At 44.3% G+C, this 19,461-nt stretch overlaps 1 protein-coding gene across 3 annotated transcripts in view; it reads left to right on the forward strand.

Moving 5' to 3' along the window:
* The first annotated feature begins 315 nt into the window (after positions 1 to 315).
* Positions 316 to 19,461, forward strand: part of LOC148029322 (uncharacterized) — an 80,056-nt gene continuing 60,910 nt past the window's right edge. For 2 of the 3 annotated variants that reach the window (XM_087688099.1, XM_087688098.1), the window contains exon 1: positions 317 to 557. The gene's annotated coding sequence lies outside the window, so the exon portion shown is untranslated. Of the gene's footprint in view, positions 558 to 19,461 lie in introns of all 3 variants that reach the window. The other variant, XM_087688101.1, reaches the window with a different exon arrangement.

Genomic DNA, 19,461 nt, shown 5'->3' on the forward strand with positions numbered 1-19,461 from the left:
GGATTCCATGATAAAAACTCTAGCTACATGCATTCCAAGGAGCATAGCACCCTTTGCCATATGTTGTTGGCCAAAAACCACAAACAAAAACATCTTCTTGATCATCTCTCCTCAGGTGCAACTTATGTCGCAATAGTTGTTGCCAAACACCCACAACCTTAAATCCATCCGAAAAAATTGTCGAGGAGTTTCCTTGTCACCACATGAGCATAAACCATCGGTTATATCTCTTTTCTTCAATTTATTTGCCCTGAAAAGAGCTCCCAAAACAACTTTCTAGGGGAAAACTTTATATTTGAGGGGAAGATGCATTTCCCAAAGGTCGTGTTTTCACTCATGCTGATCCTCCATTAAAAAACTGTTCAATAAGTGTCCGTGCCTCGCTGTCGCCTTACAAATGTAGATTTTTGTCAGTGGCGATGTCATGCTTCAAATCGTCGTCTTCGCCTGCGGAAGCATCGCGGGGTGAATTTCTTTAGCTGTTGTTTTAGTGGCGCTTCTACCCCTGCCACCATTTCTCTCGTCTGTGAAACAATCCGACGCGCGAATCCTGACAGGTAAACAGCGACGCACTCTTTGTTGCCGTCTTACTCCACAAATCGTGCTGCTGCATCAATCATTAGTCTGGAAATATCTATCGTGCTGGCGGATCTGCATACCTTTAGTTTTAATTACGACTTTCGATTTGCTATTACTATTTCTCCCACGTTTCTTTCTTGATTGTTTATGTGTGCATCAGATGATAAGGCACCAGTTTTATGGATTCTGTGAAGCATAAATATCGAATGTGCTGTCGATAATCCTCAATCCAACAGAGCTTCTTTATTGCTATATTCCATGAATTTGATAGAAAGGAGATTGATGGATCGGTATGAGCCTATTCGTCTCACAAGCATAATTTGAAGTGAGGTTAGCAGCGTTCAGCAGCAGAGACACAAATGGGCTGTAGACGTGTACTGCCATCTAAAAGCACTAGTAGGAGAAGGCTTGAATTGATAAAGAGCCAAGGTTGGAGAGTATATTAAGCCGTCAGAAGGCTGTCAATATTAAATGACTCAGAAAATCATGCTATTTTTGAGGTTAACTGTATCTCTAGCCCGGCTTGTGGCCAATCACTCATATAAACTATGCTGATTTGAGGTAAAGCTCCATCTTGATCATTTGTTACTTTTCTTAACATCCAAATCAGCAAAGCTCCAGCTCGATCATTGTTGAGTCTTCCTAATACCACGTGTAGCTTTGCATATTCTAAAGTACCTCTCCTTGTCATCAATTTGAAGAAGTAGGGAAGGGTGCACCCAAGCCAATCTTGGGTAGAAGGTATTGAAGAACTACCCGATTGACCGCTTTGATCAAAATGTCTGCAAAATTGTTTGATAAATGCACAAACTTTAGGCCAATAGTGCTTAGCTCAACTTGCTCTTTGGAAAAGTGGAAGTGGACTCCCACATGCCACATCTGTGGTGTGATGATCGGATTGCCCGTAAGGGCAATGGCACTCTGGTTGTCGCAGTAGACAATGGTGGGAGAGTCTCAAAGGGAAGTGAAGCGCTGCTAGTAAGCTCCTTAGATACATGGCCTCGGTGGTTCCATCGAAGAGAGCCCTATACTCAGCCTCGCTCGTGGAAGCCACCATCGTCTCTTGCTTACGGTTGGACTAATAAATGGGAGCTGTATCTAAGGTGAAGAGGTAGCCACAATGGAAATGTTGGGTGTCAGGATCTCTTGTTTAATTAGAATTAGTGTATCCTTGCAAACATAAACCAAAACCATGAGGCCGCTAGCTCAAGATGTCTGTAAAGCATGTTAGCTTGAGAAGTAGCACCGTATTCTATTCCCTCAGCAGTCTACACAGAGCCGAGGCGCCTCTTAGATTGATTCATGTTAATCTTTGTGGGCCAACATCCACTGCCACCTTTAACAAGGCGTTGTACTTCTTTTTTATAGTGGATGATCATTTGAGATACATGTGGATGTACTTCCTCAATCATAAGTCCCATGCTTTCACATATTTTTCTGCTTGGGTGTTGCTGGTTCATATCCAGATGGGTCGTCGTGTTGGTGACATGAGGAGTAATAGCGGTAGTGAATTAATCTCCCATGAGTTCTCCAAGTTTCTACAGCAGCATGGCATCTCTCGCCAGCTCACCAACTCCCCCTCTCAGAATGGAGTCATAAAGGATAGAAACCAAACAGTCATGGAAATGATACACCCCACGATGTTCATAGTAGGGCTCCCTGAGCACCTTTGGGTTGAGGTTGCTAACACCGTAGTGTACATCCTCAACCCGTGCCCCACTGCGGCTCTTCCTCAGAAGACCTCATACGAGGCATTCTTTGTCTCTCGGCCTATCATATCCCACTTCCAAGTCCTCAAGTGTTGTGCATAAACACACACGCCTCATGATAAAATAGGTTGGCCCTTCAATGCGCTTACTTATAGGTCTGTTGAAGGGAAACTTCTTTGGTTAATCCATACTAGGCCAAACTTAGCTTAGTCAGTATTTCACAACACCTAGGATGTCACATTGGATTGCATGTCTTCATGTGCTACATTATTTAGGCGAGGAAGGCCCTCAACCTTCTCACTGCGAGACAACTCATAAAGAGAGTCGAGTCATAGCCAAGATACCGAAGGCGGAAATGCCAAAGACGCTCATTGTTTATAGGCTCCGAAGATGTGGTTAATGCCTGGAAGCTATGGAACATGGAGCCCTCGATAGACGGCTCGGTAAGAAAATGGGTCATGTACTATAGGCCATTAGGCTGTGCCTCATGGCAAGCAATCTTTAAATCAGTATGAGAGTCAAGGACCTCGACTGTGGTGGTTGTAAAGAAAATTGCTCGCCTCATCCAGTAAAGCTACTGAACAGATAATAAGTTCACCCCAAGCTGAGGGTCATGGTATACATTGTTCAGCAAAGCCAGATCCGGACCCTTGCCAGTGGCAAAATTGACGCAACCTTGAGCCTAGATATTGACCGAGGAGTTGTTTCCTATGCGGACCTGTCCGGTTGTAGGGGCTCGGGTATGGAAGATGTCCTCTATAGGAGTCATGTGATGTGTGGCCTTACCTGTCCACAATCCAAATAGGTGTTGATGTGCACGGTGTGACGAGCAGTAAGGTTCCTAAGGATGACCTAGGACTCCTAAAAGACTAGCCTAGGGGAAGGTAATGACCAAACTAGTCATAGATGCTATGAGGCATTTGATTGAGGGGGAGATCGAGGATCCATTGCATTAGTAGGCAGCCACTGATGAACGTGGATACTAGGGGGTGGAGAAACGACACTCTCTCCTTAGGAAAGACCCACTCATTGGAGTGCACCAATGGGCAACCACTGATGAACATGGATACTAGGGGGTGGAGAAACTGTGCTATCTCCGTGGGAAAGAATAGACTATTGAGGGAGCCAACTTAGTGTCCATGGAGTTGAATATCGCCCATAGTTGCCTTTGTGCGTCGGACAATATGATTGTATTGTGCGTCGGACAATATGATTGTATTGTACAAATTCATACACTACGGCACCGTACGATTTCGTACAAAAAAACAAGCCCTCTTTTACCACCACATATGTTGCATCTTCCCGCGTCTCCTTGTCAGAGTGCAGCGGTGCGGAAGCGTAAGACTGAAAAAGAGAGAACGCAGAGAGAGGAGAGAGAAAGAGAGTGGAAGACGAAGATCTGCTGTATAAAGTGTGCTGTATACAAAGATATGCAGATATATACACGGGCGTAGTGCGCTGGACTGCGTGTCTCCACCTCGACGATGCAACCTGCTGTTCACCTCGAAGTCCGTTGCAATCTGCACGATCTCCTGTTTGAAATCTGCGAACAGAGACAGAATGTGCACGAGCCTCCAGCCTGTAATCTGTGTACAGAAGTGTGTGGGCAGACTGCTGAAAACTCGGCTATAAATAGCCAGAATCTGGGCGCACCAAATAGGCAGGTCGGCTGCATTAAATGCAGCCGACTGTACTGTACCAGGTCGGACTGCCACGTGGCAGTCCGACTGTACAGTCCGACTGTACGGCCGATTGTACGACTAGTCTCTGATCTGCTAACACCCCCTCTCAGAGCCTGGGCGGGGTTGAAGCCTGAGGGATTCTGGAATGGCTCCGAAGTAGAGCCTGGGGAAGCGCCTTCGTAAACAAATCTGCAAGATTGTCCTTCGTCTTGCAGTACTCCACAGTGATGGTCTCATCCAGAAGCTTCTCTCTGATAAAATGGTACTGGATCTCTATGTGCTTCGTCCGGGCATGGAAAACAGGATTCTGTGCCAAGGCAGTGCAACTCTCATTGTCGCATTGCAACAAAGTAGGACGAGTCTGGGGGCAGCCAAGCTCCAACAATCTCCGAAGCCACACAGCCTCACGTGTGGTGGAAGATGCGGCCCAATACTCCGCCTCAGTAGACGAAAGGGCTACCGTGGATTGCTTCTTGCTACTCCATGAGATAACACCTGCACCCAAGGTAAAACAGTAACCTGTAGTAGACCGCCTGTGGTCCACATCACCAGCCCAATCCGAGTCGCTCCAACCTGGAAGTACAAGATCTGAACCACCTGTGCCTGTTGGATAATGAATCCCTAAATCAGATGTCCCCCTCAAATACCGAAGTATCCTCTGGGCAGCCTGCCAATGCACCGTCTGAGGTTCACTCATAAACCCCGCCAAGAGCCCAATAGCAAAACAAAGATCAACACAAGTGTTGAGGAGCCAAATCAATGATCCAATCAATTGACGATAGCGGGAAGCATCCTCCATGGGAGAAGCTGAATGGGAAGTGGCCTTCCAGTTCAGATCCATAGGGGTAGAAAGGGTCTAACAATCCTCCATCGCAAAAGAAACCAAGAGCTCTTGTACATATCTCTGCTGAGAGATGAAGATCCCCCTCTGAGACTGATAAATCTCATGGCCCAAGAAGAAATGGAGTAGACCCAAGTCCGTCATCTCAAACGTCCGATGTAAAGCTGCCTTTGTTTCTTTGACCTTTTGTGCATGATCACCTGTGACAATTAAATCATCAACATACAACACAAAAAGCACACAACCAGTCTCGGAAGTGTGTACATAAAGCTGCGGATCGGCCTTGGAACGCCGATATCCCAACTGTGACTGAAGGAACGAATCAATCTTCTCGTTCCATGCACGCGGAGCCTGCTTGAGGCCATACAAGGCCTTCGTCAACCTGTAGACTTGCCCATCTGAAGATCCAAAGCCAGGAGGCTGTTCTACATAGATCTCCTCCTTCAAATCACCATTGAGGAAGGCCGACTTCACATCCAACTGGTAGACAGGCCATCTCCTATGGCCAGCCAAGGCAAGAACAGCTTGAATAGTCGCCATACGAGCAGTGGGGGCAAAAGTGTCATGACAATCAATCCCTGGGCGCTGTGCAAAACCTTTAGCAACAAGGCGAGCCTTGTGCTTGTCCAAAGAACCATCGCTAAGGTACTTGGTCTTGAAGACCCACTTGACACCAATCACCTTCTTATTCGGGGGGCGAGGCACGAGATACCAAGTGCCATTCCTCTCAATAGCCTTCAACTCGGCTTCCATAGCTTTCTTCCATGGTGCGGAGTGTAAAGCCTCCTTCACGGAGGTGGGCTCTCGATCCTGCATGACACGGGTCATCAAACAATACTTAGAGCAAACAAGCTCTGTAGAATGTGCCTGGTGCCTTTGTGACCGCCGCGGATCATCCTGCGGTCCCCACTTCTCAGGAATCCCCTCGATCCCTGAATCACGGAGTGTGTCACGGGCCCAACGAGGAGGAGGTCGGACCTCTCCTCGTCTCTCTCCATCAGCTGAAGACTCTGGGATATCCACCGGTGGTAACTCCTCGGGGATGACCGGTGGAACAATAGACTCTGTATCAGAAACAGAATCGGAATCAAAAGGCGCGGGCTCCAAAGGAACTGTCGCGGGAGCCCAACTCTCCCCTGGATCTCCAAGAACGGGATGCTCCTCACCCGCTGTTACGGCCGGAATCTCCACGAACCGCACATCTCGACCGGTGTATACATCCCGCTTGACGGGATCATACAAACGATAGCCTTGGGACTGAGAGCTGTAGCCAACAAACACCTGTCTTCGAGAAGCCGCTTCAAATTTATCACGGGGAATGTGAACATAGGCATCACACCCAAAAACCCTAAAATAAGAAACATCGGGCTTAGTCCCAAAGTAAGCCTCAAAAGGTGTCATCCCATCAACGGCTGAAGTGGGGGATCGGTTAAGGATGTGGACTGCAGTAGCCACAGCCTCGGCCCACAGAAACTGAGGTGTCTGTCGGTGCTCCATCATGGTACGCGCCATCTCGATCACACTTCGGTTCTTCCGTTCAAGAATGCCATTTTCTTGAGGAGTGTTGGTATTAGCAAACTCCTGGTGAATACCTTTATCTGCACAAAAACGAGCAAACTCATTAGAAACAAATTCATCACCCTTGTCGGATCACAAGGTCTTCAATCTCCGGCCTAATCGGTTCTCCTCAAAGAGAAGCCAATCCTTGAAGTGGGAGAAAGCCTCTGACTTCAACGCCAAGAAATAGGCCCATGTCATCCTGCTGTAGTAATCTACGATCAATATGAAGTACGAGCTCCCTCTCAAGGACTCGTTCCTCATAGGGCCACAAAGATCCGTAGATACAAGCTCCATCGGTGAAGTAGACCGCCGCGAAGCTTTGTTGGGAATCGCATCCCTATGCTGTTTCCCACGAATGCAGGAGACGCATGGCTGCTGGCTCACCACTATGTTCGGCAACCCTCGAACAAGCTGTCCACGTGACGCCCTCTGAAGATAATCATAGTTAAGGTGACCAAACGGAGCATGCCATAGCTCTGATTGTGTTTGAGAGGTAAGAAGAAGAGTAGAGAGGGCGGTAGAAGACCTCAATTTTTAGATGCCATTCTCCTTATATCCTGATGAGAGAACCTTTTTTGACCCAGATCAAGGACTCGCACCGAATCACTGCCAAACTCCACCAAAAGTCCAAGAAAACAAATCTTATGAACTGACAATAGATGATACCCTAAACCTTGTACATGCAAGACCTCTGAGGTATGGGTACCACCACGTCCATCTGGAATAAGCTGCATCTCACCCCGTCCTGCAATAGACACCGAAGAGCTATCTCCAATGAGAATCTGCCCACGCGGTCACAACTGGGCAACACCATCTGATAAAGGAGTCATGTGCCGGGAGGCACCACTGTCTACGATCCACTCTCGAGCCTGGGGAGTTGCCATCGCAGCATCAGAAGCATTCAGTGTAGAGTCCCCAATGACAGCTAGATGAAGAAACGCAGTTGATGAGGGTGCAGCCACTGCTCCAGAATCCTTCGTGTCCGTCTTGTCTTTGTCAGGGCAATCCTTCTTCCAATGGCCAGTCTTTCCACAAATATGGCATGTGGATTCTTTGTCCTTGTCCTTGTCCTTGTCATTCTTTGACTTGTTATCCCCCTTCTTCTTCTTTTGGTCCTTCCCCTTCTTCTGAGAGGCTTGACCTGTCAGCGCCTCCGACTTGGAAGCATTGTGTCCCTTCAGTTGTTCCTCTTGGTCCAAGACCATAGGAACCAACTCTTCCCACCGAAGAGTGGACTCTCGCCCCGAAGCAATGAGGGCGGAGTAGAAAGCACCGAATCGTGGCGGCAACTGGGACAAGAGTGTGATCGCCATGTCTTCGGAGGAAATCGGCTTCCACGCATTGTGAACCTGCATCTGAAGCTGTCTAAGCTTGTTGATGTGCTCGTGCAACGAAGAAGACTTGTTCACGGACAAGGTCCGCATCTGTACCTCCAAAGAAACCCGCTTCATAAGGGTCATCCGGTTATACATCTGATCAAGCTCCAGCCATATCTCCCGAGCCACCGTCAAGTGCTCGATGCGGGCTATCACGGCTGTAGTACAAGACAGAAAAAGAAAGGAACGAATCCTGGCATTCAGTTTGTCCCAGTGAGACTGTGCCTTGGCCAACTCCGCATGAGCATTGGAAGAGAGTTTGGACTCATCTCTCATCGAGGGCCGGTCGATCTCTTGTACAAGCTCCGCCAAATCGTAGGACTCAAGGATGGCCAACATCATCACGCGCCAAATGTGGTAATTGTTGCCATCGAGCTTCTGATTTGTGGGAAGAGCCGGTAAGACAGGCACCTTCCGGTCCATTATTGTCTGGAACTCCAAGTCAATCTCTGTAGACATCTTCACCTATAACGCCTTTACAAATGCAAAAGCAGCCCCCTCTGACTGTGAAAACGCAGCCTGCCGGAGGCGATGAAAAAGTAAAACCTGCACTTGAAAGCTGAAAACTCAAACTTCCTCCTCGTCAAACAGCAGTAAACAGCAGCAAATCCACCACCTGGACTCCTTTCCCACGCGCGCACGCTCGCTTCAGCCTTGTTCTGAGGCACAGTCCTCCTGCTCGCCCTCGAACGCTGGAAACACAGCCTTGTGTCGCGATGGAAACTCCTCTTCAGGTTGGTTCTTCATTCAGTCAGCCCTTCTACATTGCTTTGATACCATGTCAGAGTGCAGCGGTGCGGAAGCGTAAGACTGAAAAAGAGAGAAGGCAGAGAGAGGAGAGAGAAAGATAGTGGAAGACGAAGATCTGCTGTATAAAGTGTGCTGTATACAAAGATATGCAGATATATACACGGGCGCAGTGCGCTGGACTGCGTGTCTCCACCTCGACGATGCAATCTGCTGTTCACCTCGAAGTCCGCTGCAGTCTGCACGATCCCCTGTCTGAAATCTGCGAACAGAGACAGAATCTGCACGAGCCTCCAGCCTGTAATCTGCATACAGAAGCGTGTGGGCAGACTGCTGAAAACTTGGCTATAAATAGCCAGAATCTGGGTGCACCAAATAGGCAGGTCGGCTGCATTAAATGCAGCCGACTGTACTATACCAGGTCGGACTGCCACGTGGCAGTCCGACTGTACGGCCGACTATACGACCAGTCTCTGATCTGCTAACACTCCCGGTGTTCGTTTGCACGTCTGTCTTGGGTGGCACTTTTAAGGGGGTGAAAAGCCTCGGATACCTCATCTCACCCCCTTTTCCAATTGTGTACTCCCCCCCTGTAGCCCTCCTTGGATTCCATCTAATTGGTAGCCCTCTTTGACTGTTGACTGCTCTTTGATTGTTTGACCCTTCTCTTATCTACAAAAGGTGCTCCTCTTCTCCATGCTTCCACACCAATTTAGCAAGCATTTGCGATTCTCATCTCCCTCTCTTGGATCTTAAATTGATTTGTGATTTGTAAAGCTCTAGCCTCTCTCTCTCTCCTTTTTCCCGCACCCTATCAAGGCTCAAGGCTCAAACCTCTCCCATCCCCTCTCTCGCACTCTTGCTCTTTCAACTTTACCCCAATCCTCTGCCTCTCTTTTAACTTTCAAGTTTCAAGAGTCAAGACTCAAGCATCTCACTCTCCCTCGGACCTCTCCATCTGTCATTGGCACCATGACTCATGAGAAGCATGAGGCCTTCAATTTGCATGCGATCCATGTGGAGAGGGACACAAAGAAGTCTAGCTCCCACCATTGGACGTGCAAATATTGTGGGAAGCGCTATACAAGTGGTGCAACCCGGCTTCTCCAACATCTTTCCAAGGTGGGGGGGCAAGTTGCTCCATGCAAGGAGATTCTTCAAAACATCGCGGATGAGATTCTCGCTAAGATGAGAGGGTTTCCACAAGAGGAGGAAGTGGCTTATCCGCACCAATTCCTATGCCTACTAATGAGGAAGCATTGAATGTGGGCATATCTTCAATTGATGTGGGAGAGGCCTCTAACATTGGTGGTGGGGGCTCCACATCCACATCCGACTTCCGTAAAAGATAGAGTGGAGGCTCATCTAGCATCAGAGAGACAATCCTCTCTCTCTCTCAAGCTCCTGGTCATGTGGGTGGATCGGTCGTCTTTCTTAGAGAAAGGCAAGGACTTGTAGATATTGAAATTGCACGAAGGGTGATTGAGTGTAATCTTGCATTCAATGTCCTAAAGCAAGAGGAATGGAAGAAGATGGTAAAAGTCATTGTCAATGTGGGTCTATGTGAAGGATGGACCGTTGTTACATACAACGACATGAGGATGAAAAAGATTGGTGAAGAGGAGGAGAGGATTGATAGAGCTCTTGGTCCTATTCGGGCCACATGAATAAAATATGGTTGCTTCATTCTCATTGACGGATGGAGTGATTGTAAGAAACGGGCCATCATCAACATACTCGTCTCATGTCCACTTGGCACTTACTTTTTGTAGGCCGTAGATACTAGCCAGAGGGGGAGGAAAATGATGGTTGCATTCATCTACCGCTGCATTCGGCATAGGGGAGAGGAAAATGATGGGCATATTCATCTACTACCACATTCGGCAAGCTATCATTGAGGTATATACATTGCCATTTAAATTTGTTTCACTTTCTTTCATTATGATTTATGCATAACTATCTATCTCCTTATTCTAATCTCTCTCTAATATCTATCTCGATTCTCTCTTTTCCCCCTGGTCCATATCTCCATCTCTCTTTATTCTTGAAATTTGAAAGATGAAACTTGAAAGGCTCAACTCTCCCTCTCTCTCTCTAACCTCCAAGTATTGTTACTTGTAATTTGTAAATTGTGGTTGTAGGTGGGCCCCTCGAATGTGGCGCAAGTTGTTATCGACAATGGATCGAATTGTTGGTGTATGGACCGTTTGCTTGAGATCGAGTTTTCCACGATTGCGTGGACTCCATGTGCAAGTCATTTGTTTGGACTTGCTCATGGAGGACATTGCGAAGCTCAAGTGGGTAAAGAGGGGTGGTCCACAAAGCTACATTAGTTGTCACCTTCTTCACGGTAAAGATAAAGGTGTTTGTGATATATCGTGAGCATAGCACACTCAAGTTGAAGAAGCCTTCTTTGACTTGGTTTGCTTATGTGTGGTTATTGCTAGAGCGCCTTTATGAGGTGTGGTCCGCAATATAGTGGTGTCTACTCTATGGAATGAGTGGGGTGAGCATGAGATAGCGGAGGCCAAAGCCATGTAATACCTGTGCCTTAATGAGCAGTTTCGGTAGAAAGTTCGTGCTGTTGTCATTGTCGTGACTCCCTTTTATAGGGTGTTATGTATGAGTGATTGGAAGGGATCCGCTATGGGTCTTCTTGTTTACTTCTTTAGAGTGTCGCTAGCGGTCATGGATGATAGAGAGTTGCGTTTGGACTAGCTTGCTTATTTGACTCATATAGTCCTTGTGGATGACTACAATGTAGTGGTGAAGGAGCTAGGAAGTTATGCAAATTAGAGAGGGCATGTGGCTTTTGCTTCTTCCACTTGTTGGAGAAGAGAGTCACTTGTGAAGCCTTTGTTTTGGTGGCAAAACTTTGGATACGCATTGGAGATGCTTCAGCCCTTAGCCATGAGGTTCCTTGCCTAGGATTACTCTTTGGGTGCATGTGAGAGAAACTGGAGTGCGTATTCTCTCATTCGTACGAAGATTTGCAATCGACTTAGTATTCGACAGTTAGAGCCGCTAGTCTATTGCTGCACTAACTTACGCATGACGAGGGCTATGATGAGCATGGGTAGTCTGAAGCAGGTAAAGTTTAAACACTTAACCATAAAATTTAAAATTCATTGTTTTAAACTTTGAAGTTTATACTTTACAATTTAGACTTTAGCATTTACAATCTTATGTGTATTTTGTAGGCGAATGTTGATACGTTCAAGTTGATGGTCAACACTCTTTAGAATGTACATCAAGAGGTGGACGAGGATGAGGAAATAGTTTTTGCAGAGCTCTATAGAGAGCTTATAGTAGTAGATACTCGTGACACTTGCAATCAATGTGTTGGTGGACGAGGAGTTCGAGTAGGTGGTAGCAAGGTCATGGTCAATCTGCGCCCTTCAACATGGAGGAGGGGTGGTTCGAGTGGCTTGTAGACATATGTAAGGCAGGGCTTTAGTAGCTTACATCTCGTGCCTCATGATGACAACTCATCCCCCCCCCCCCTCCCCCCGGCCCCCCCGGGTGCCTATATAGCCACCACCTAGGGAGCCATCATTCGATGATGTTGGTAAACTCATTAGTGAGGATGAGTATGAGTGTGTCTCATCATTCGATGCCGAGGAGTCATCTTTAGACTCTCTTGATGAGCACTCAGATGGTTCTAATAATGATGATAGTGATGCCTCATCATAGATTCATAAGTGTCTCTCTTTTTTGTATCTAATGTCATTGTATCCACATGCATGATGCCGCTATGATGCATCATCCATGAACCATCATCCACGTATGTACTAGATTGTAGTTGTATCGCATGTTTTGTGCAACCTATGCGACCGCGATGGCCATCCTCATGTATTCATCTTATTTTATAATGAAATGAATATTTTCACTTTAAACATGTGTCCTATCATTTAATGAGTTATGGTTTTTTAAAAAGTGATATTAATTTTTTTCGTACTAATATCGTACCGTACCTCATAAAATCATAAGGTACCATTTAGTACCGTATTTTATTGTATTGTGTTGTATCATACCTTTCGTACATGACAACTATGATATCGCCTACTAAAATTTACTCATTCCTTGTCATGTACAATCACCTATGGTAATCCATGCAACTTAAAGATATGCTTCATGAATTGACCAGCCACCTTCTTTTTACTTCTCCTTTTCTTTAAAGGAGGAGGTGACTCATTAGCACAAGATGGGAAATCATGCACTTGAGCAACCGAGGAGGGTAGTACAATGTGCAGCAGGGGATATCCCACACAATAGGTCCGAAGGAGAGAGAGCAACACACTTGTGGGTTTGTGTAAGGCACAATGTTAAAAGGATGGCATTTCCTCTAATGATGTACTAGGGTATGGTATACTTCTGAGTGTCTAGCGATGGCCTAAAACCTTGATGCGCATTTAAGACAATGTGTGCTAAGATTGGATCTAAAGTAAGGATCTAGATTGAAAGAAGATAAATTTGAATGTGAAGTTAAAATGGGAGGGAATAGTGGGAAATGTAAAGGTGAATGGAAGTACCAAACTCATACTCAAATGAAATAGGGGATGAAGGATTACCTCGTGGAATATATTTGAACATAGAGTTTTCTTCAAAACCATACCAATATAAATCTGCATTTCTATGGTGACTTATAGTTGTTCCTTGCATAACTAAAGGAGCAGTATAGAAAAAATTAGACTCACGTAAAAATGGATCATATAAACCTACCACTGGGCTTGGCTGTGAAGAGTTTGAACTATCAATTGTGTCTCGAGTAGATAGTCTTTCCTCAACTAAGAGGTGATCAATCTTGTCAACAAAGTGTTCCAATTGAGATGTACCTTGTGAAAGAGTATGAGACGAAGAATAGCTGTGGGCTATTGTGAATGACCCCTAAAAGAAAAGTTAGTAGATGGGGTATTACCCTCCAAGTCAAGACCATAAGGCTTTCTTAGACCCTCCATTGAAGAAGTAGATTGAGAAAGCATCAGAGGGTCTAAAGATGGAGTTGTTTGAGCCATTGTGAATAAGTTATGTGTTGTTTGTGTATCTTGCATAAAATCAAGCTCTCGATGATAGCCACAAGATACTTTGTAGAATAGCATCGGCTCTAATACCATGTGAAGATATGCTAGGGTTTGCACAAAGAAAACATACAATGTATAAATTCGGTTAAAACACAATAACTCAGTTAATAATGCAAAAAACGCAAAACGTAAAATGTAAAACACAAACAGAGAAGAAAGAGAACTCTGAAGTGAATGAATCAATGTTGTAAATGAATGAGAGAATCTACAAAATGCTCAAGGGTAGAGCTGTTCAATATTCGGTGGCTCTCATGGGTGCACGCTAAGGGAGGGGTCAATATGTGTTATCCACTAGAGACAGATCCTGAGTGCAGTAATCACCAGTTGGCGCAAAAGCTAATGAATAAAAGTGCTGAAAACACAAAAATGGCTTGCTGTAGATGCAAATGCAAATTAGGCCGATGCTGAAAAATGGAAGGGCAGCAGGCTGGAAACAATAATGTAGTAGTCTCTAGGGCTGGAATTGGTAAAGACAGCAATGTAACTGCTTGAAGATGATGGTAGTTGATCACTAGCAGCAGTGAGGCTAGGTGACAACTATAGACCACGTAGTAGTAATCGCTGGGTGGACAGCTACTGGAAGAGTGCTAATGGCCAAAACTTGCAAGACAAGGATGTATTGAATGGTGGGCAGCCTATCTATTTATAGATGTAGAAGGATCCTCCCAAATAAGGGTTTTGCTTATGGGACACAAAAACTCTCTAGGACCGCACACCATTTAACGAAACTTTTGGTAATTTACATGTTTTGGTAAAGAGCTAATCAGTTTGTAATGCACTTTTAGCTCAACAAGTCTCACTTGCCTCTCACTATGACAGCTCATGGAATGCCCATAGCATCTTAATTCTCCTCATTGACCCACGAGCTGAGTTTCCAGACATGTTCCACTTTCTAGCCATAGCCTTTTAACATCCCATTCAAGCAAGAGATACCCTCTAGAGAGCCGCAAGCTGACATGGTCTTGTTTGTGCAATGGTAGGTGTGTGTTTGCACTAGATCCTCGGCTCCTAACTTGAGACCTGTATCTCAGAAGACTTTGAATGTTGCGACTGATTGGGCCATCATTATAACTTAGCAGTGAGAACTCTTGACAGACTTTCAATGACACAATGGATTTGGTCACCATTATAAAGTTGACCAAGGTGCTTGATCCTTGAAGTGGGATCTTGTTTATCAGTGCACCCTGACCTATCTCATTAATTTGCTTCCCAGCCTGAACTCATACCAGTTTTTACCATACATAACAGTAGATACCCTTTGTGCATGTGATGGAGCAGGGGGAGGGAAAGTCGGGTTGGGGGGGTGTGTGTACTAATGTCTTCAAAAGTCCTAAAAGCATATGAAGTAAATATTACATTACTGATGCATATCATGTTTGGTATGGCAACAAAGCATAGTAAGAAGTAGAAACCTAAAACTACTCGAGCTAGAGAGAGGAGGGGCTCTTGTTTACTAGTTGCAATATCTCCTTGCTCAACTTCTGAATTGATTTGCTCTAGGTAGGTGGTAATGGTGTCGTACCGGTATGCAGACACAGTGTGAAAAACTCTAGAGTGCATCGTCATTCGGTTTTTTCATTAATCTAGAGAGTCAATGCCATATTAGTCATTAGTATCAGTGTTCGTAGTGTGGATGGTTTAAAAATACTAGATTTTTGGACAAGTTTAGCCTATTTTTGATATTTTGGATATTATTTCTTGTAAATATCCAAAAGCCATAGACAACTTCTAGAATAGAATGACATGTAAAAAAAAAAAAGCAAGTAGCTTTCAGCCATTTTTGGGGGATTTTATGCAAAAAGAAAGATTGACGAAATTGTGCAATGCGTGATTGCAGTTTACAAGCAGTAAACAACACTCCGAACTTGGGAGAAGAAGGAGTGATTTGGGAGAATTCTGACCAGGTATCCTAGTATTTTATTCCCCTTTCGGAGCCAATGGAAGTATTAGATTGGCGGTCTGAGCAGTAGAGAGGAAGCTATTGTTTTATGCACGTTTTTGGTCTACAAGAGATTTATTTTCTGAAGATGCATAAATAAATTGACAGGCTTTATCTCTATGAGTATTCTTCTGATGTGAAAGTTGGCAGCAGGCGTGTAGAGATGGGGGATTTTGCAGGTTCAAGTGGTGGTGATGCTTTACAACAGATGATTGCTTTGTTGCAGCAATAATAATAGCAGTAGTTGTTGTTACAACAGCAGATGCAAACTCGGCAGGAAGCAAAAATAATTGATTTCTTAGCTGTGAATGCACTGCAGGAAGTGAGACAGGAATTGAAGCAGTTTAAATGCCAAAATGTTTCGGCCTTCATCCGGTTGTATGAAGAAAAGATGTTGTTTCATGGGGTATGACAGTATGCATGGAGTTAATATTTCTCCCGTTTGGCCATGCATGCATTGCATGATCGGATTGATGAGTTACATAGAAGTGATGTTGATTGGGCAGCTTTTAAGAAAGCTTTGAGAGGAGTTTCTTGGAAGATGCAAGACTGGTAACTAAAAAGACATTTATAGAATGGGTTGAAAAGCCCAATAAAGGGTTGGTTGCTATAGCTTTGCTCTGTGAATGTGAAAGTTGGTATGTACAGTTGGATGCCGATGAGTAGCAATCATTGGAGAGTTAGAAAATTGATTTGTTTCTGAAGGCTGCAGATCCTCTCTTGCAAGAGAAGCTAACTGATCGTTTAGAAGATGCCCCTTCTGAAACGGGACTGAAATCGGATTGGGCTAATGTAACTGAGGCAGGGCATATGTTGGTAAAGAGAGAGTGGATAAAATTAAGAGGGGGTATAGGCACCACACTTGCCAGTGCTCAGAAGGGGGACTGAAATTACAGCTAAGGCGCTTGTGGCTATGGCAGAACAATCAGCTATACTTGTTGATCCGGCTCTTAAAGGTGATGCTGTGGATAAATTAGTCAAAGGCATGTGTGATTTAGGATTGAATTTGACAGAAATCTATGCAAAAGTCCAAAAGTTGAATGTTAAGGTAAAAGAGAAGGCTTGGTTTGGGCAATAGCCCAAAGACCGTACAAAGAAGGATACAGGAGGAGATGCGTTTGGCGTGACCATTTACAGCATGAAAAGTGAGATTGTACAGGCTACTGTGAAGCAGAAGCGAAAAGGTTAGTCTTTTGGAAAGATGGCAAAATACATGTAACAAAAACTGGTCTTCCAATAGAGCCAAATTTTGAAAACGGTGGCATGCAGAAGAGTTGGAAGATATGGCTGCAAGGACAGCATAGATGTAGCCACATATGGGTTGAGAATTGAAAGGATTGATGAAGCTTGTAAACGAGGCATGGTTGAAGCAAAATCTCGTATTTGAATGCAAGCATTAGATTGCATGAACAAGGACAAAACAACAAAGTCTGAATTGGTTGATACAAGTCAGAGTATACGAGGGAGAACAGGATGAAGTGCACTAGTAGATTCATTTTCAGCCTATGCTTATTTGGCTAAGCTTCATAATTAAGAAGCTCTTGTGAAAGAAAAGAGAAGAAGAGATGAGGACACTGTTGGTCCTTCCTCTTCAGGCCCATCTAAACGCATAACACGAAGTAAAATGGAGCATTAGAAAGAGGTTGAAAAAGCCATACTTGAGCATGTTATGGAGGATGCATCTCAAGAGAAGAAACAAGAATGAAAGAAAAGGGGCAAGTAGTCCGGTTACAGGTTACAATTGGATCTTGAAACTGCCATAAACCTTAAAAAGGTCTTGGAAGATTGCATACTTGGTAGTAGAGTGGAATTCACATTCGGCGAAGTTCTTGGAATCGTGAAGTGTGAATTTCATGATGCAATCATTGATATACTGAAACGAAAAAGACAGTTTGATGGTGAAGTTTTGCAAGCATTGATATAGGTTGACAAAGAAATAGAGAAACAACTTCAGAGGAAATATGATTATGCATGTAATGCTGACGTTGAAAATGGGTTAAATGGGAGTGTAGATAGTAAGCTTGTGGCTGAAATTGGTCTTATGGGCATCAGTAAGCAGAGAGAGAAGGCTATGTATAATGGGGATGTCCATCAACAAGTACATGAAGAAGAAGATGCTTATTTTATTCTAAGCAGTTATTATTCATGAACACATTGGGCTTGTGCTATAACTGAGATAATTATTAAAGTGGGAGAAAGAGAGACGCCTTGCATAGCTCTCTTGGATCATGGTTCCGAAATCAATGTTATGGCATGTAGCTTGTATGAGAATGCAGGTTGGCCGATTGATGTAGATCCAAGATGGCACATTGTCACAACTCTATAGAAACAGAATTTGTATCCTTTTTCATTAATTTGTCTATATAATGATTTATTAAATTTGTTTCCTTTGCACTAATTAGATATAAAGAAAAGTGCATTGGAGCTGGCCGCCACTGATGAGTGGTCACAGGTTATGGTGGACCCACGTGGTGGGTTAGAGAAAAGATAGTTCACACTTCCACCTATATGGCCCGATTGGGCGCCTGTGACCAGAACTCACGCATATTAGGGTTAGACTCGCACACAGAAAGGATTGATGCCTTGAAGTGTGGGCTAGATCCGCCAGAACAGACAGTTACAATCAACAAGATGGTATGATTATGAAATGCTTGTACAATGTGCATGTGTGGGCTGAAAGCTTGAAATGCACATTTCTTTGCATAGGAAAGTCACATGAAGATTCTGATACCACTGTAAATGCTTTGAACAACGTAGTATGCTTAACAATTATGATATTCGCTTGTTTTCGAGATTTAATGTAAAAGAGAATGAACACTTAAAGCTGAAAATGAAAATTACTCACAAAATTACAGCCATGAAAATGTAAAAGTAATAGAGACAAGATTGAGGGTTGAAGATGGGCAATCCCTCCCCGAAGGAATGTATTTCTGCTCAACCCAAGTCCCTTAGGGAAGAGCTCAGTTACAATCAACCTGAGAGTGAGGAGAAGTAATTCTCACTCTTACAAGATCATGCAAAGATGTACAAATACACATGCATTATCTATTATGCAATGATAAGAACTGATTTCTTTACAGTATGAGAGAAGAAAGAGGGGAAATCAGCATTTCTCCATCGTTGATCAGCAGTACATGGATAGGGCCTGCTTGTTGTTGCTAAAATGGAAGAAAGAGCTCGAGAAAGAGGTGTTGTAATGAATTTACAGGCTTGCTGTCCTGTAAAACAGCAGTGATAGAAGAGGGAAAATGGAGGAATTTGATAATGGAGAAGTGAGGGATGATGATGGGGATGGATGGAGCCAGTTTATGGCTATCTGTGGGTGCTGTATATGAGTTTACAGCAAAGAAAAATGATGTTGAATGAAGAAAAACGAGCTCTTATTTATAGAAGAGGGAAGAGCTAGTACAAAAGGGGAAAGTGGAGTAGCACAAGACAAGTGTCCAGCCACATGTCATGAGATGTGACAAGTGATGGGACACTTGGAAACTTGTGTGACAAGTGTCTTGACACTTGTCTCTTCTCTATGGCCTTCCTTTTTGGGCTGAATACTGTTAAGAATAGAAACAATCAAATTTAGTAAGCACAGTCAGAGTACATGAGTTTGCAGCAAAGAAAAATGATAGGACTAGTAGGTTGTTTTTATTCTTGACAGTATTCAGCTAAAAAAGGAAGGCCATAGAGAAGAGACAAGTGTCAAGACACTTGTCACACAAGTTTCCAAGTGTCCCACCACTTGTCACATCTCATGACATGTAGCTGGACACTTGTCTTATGCTACTCCACTTTCTCCTTTTGTACTAGCTCTTCCCTCTCCTGTAAATAAAAGCTCGTTTTTCTTCATTCAGCATCATTTTTCTTTGCTGTAAACTCATGTACAACACCCACAAATAGCCAGAAACTAGCCCCATCCATCCCCATCATCATCCCCCACTTCTCCATTATCA

This window comes from Lygodium microphyllum, chromosome 11, assembly GCF_053477565.2.
Source record: "Lygodium microphyllum isolate KBCC chromosome 11, Lygodium_microphyllum_v1.1.10, whole genome shotgun sequence".
Classification (NCBI taxonomy): domain Eukaryota; kingdom Viridiplantae; phylum Streptophyta; class Polypodiopsida; order Schizaeales; family Lygodiaceae; genus Lygodium; species Lygodium microphyllum.